This window comes from Arachis stenosperma, chromosome 10, assembly GCF_014773155.1.
Source record: "Arachis stenosperma cultivar V10309 chromosome 10, arast.V10309.gnm1.PFL2, whole genome shotgun sequence".
Taxonomy (NCBI): Eukaryota; Viridiplantae; Streptophyta; class Magnoliopsida; order Fabales; family Fabaceae; genus Arachis; species Arachis stenosperma.
Window position 1 is genome coordinate 86577121 of NC_080386.1, and position 1201 is coordinate 86578321.

The 1201-nt window shown below is 39.0% G+C and overlaps 1 non-coding gene across 1 annotated transcript; it reads left to right on the top strand.

Moving 5' to 3' along the window:
* The first annotated feature begins 202 nt into the window (after nt 1-202).
* On the top strand, nt 203-310 carry LOC130958464 (small nucleolar RNA R71). The gene has a single exon (XR_009077584.1). It is a non-coding gene; the product is annotated as a small nucleolar RNA R71 (small nucleolar RNA).
* The last annotated feature ends 891 nt before the right edge of the window (nt 311-1201 follow it).

Sequence of the window (1201 nt, forward strand, 5' to 3'; positions counted from 1 at the left end):
CTTTCTTCTGACTTATCCCATTGTTCACAGGATTCCTTTCAGAAGTGTACATGAATTGGTTATTTGCAACCATCTCAATTAGTTCCTGAGCCTCTGTAGGCGTCTTCTTCAGATGAAGAGATCCTCCAGCAGAGCTATCCAAAGACATCTTGGATAGTTCAGAGAGACCATCATAGAAAATACCTATGATGCTCCATTCAGAAAGCATGTCTGAGGGACATTTTCTGATTAATTGTTTGTATCTTTCCCAAGCTTCATAGAGGGATTCTCCATCCTTCTGTCTGAAGGTTTGGACTTCCACTCTAAGCTTACTCCATTTTTGAGGTGGAAAGAACTTTGCCAAGAAGGCATTGACTAGCTTTTCCCAAGAGTCCAGGCTATCTTTAGGTTGTGAGTCCAACCATATTCTAGCTCTGTCTCTTACAGCAAAAGGGAATAGCATCAGTCTGTAGACCTCAGGGTCAACCCCATTAGTCTTGACTGTGTCACAGATTTGCAAGAACTCAGCTAAAAACTGATGAGGATCTTCCATTGGAAGTCCATGGAACTTGCAATTCTGTTGCATTAGAGAAACTAACTGAGGCTTAAGCTCAAAGTTGTTTGCTCCAATGGCAGGGATAGAGATGCTTCTCCCATAGAAATTGGGAGTAGGTGCAGTAAAGTCACCCAGCACCTTCCTTGCATTGTTGGCATTGTTGTTGTTTTCGGCTGCCATGGGTTCTTCTTCTTTGAAGAATTCGGTTAGGTCCTCTACAGAGAGTTGTGCCTTAGCTTCTCTTAGCTTTCGCTTCAAGGTCCTTTCAGGTTCAGGGTCAGCTTCAACAAGAATGCATTTGTCTCTGCTCCTGCTCATATGAAAGAGAAGAGAACAAGAAAATGTGGAATCCTCTATGTCACAGTTATAGAGATTCCTTGAGGTGTCAGAGGTAAAGAAAAATAGAAGAAGGAGGTAGAAGAATTCGAACTTGATTAGATAGAGTTCGAATTGTGCATTAAGAAGGAGTAGTACTCCATAAATAGAAGGATGTGGGAGGAAGGGAAGAGAATTTTCGAAAATTAATTAAAAAGATGTCAAAAACATTTTGAAAAATTGATTGATAATTTTCGAAAATTCAAAGTGGAAAAGAAATCAAGTGATTTTTGAAAAAGATTTTTGAAATTAGAAATTAAAAAGATTTGATTGAAAACTTATTTTGAAAAA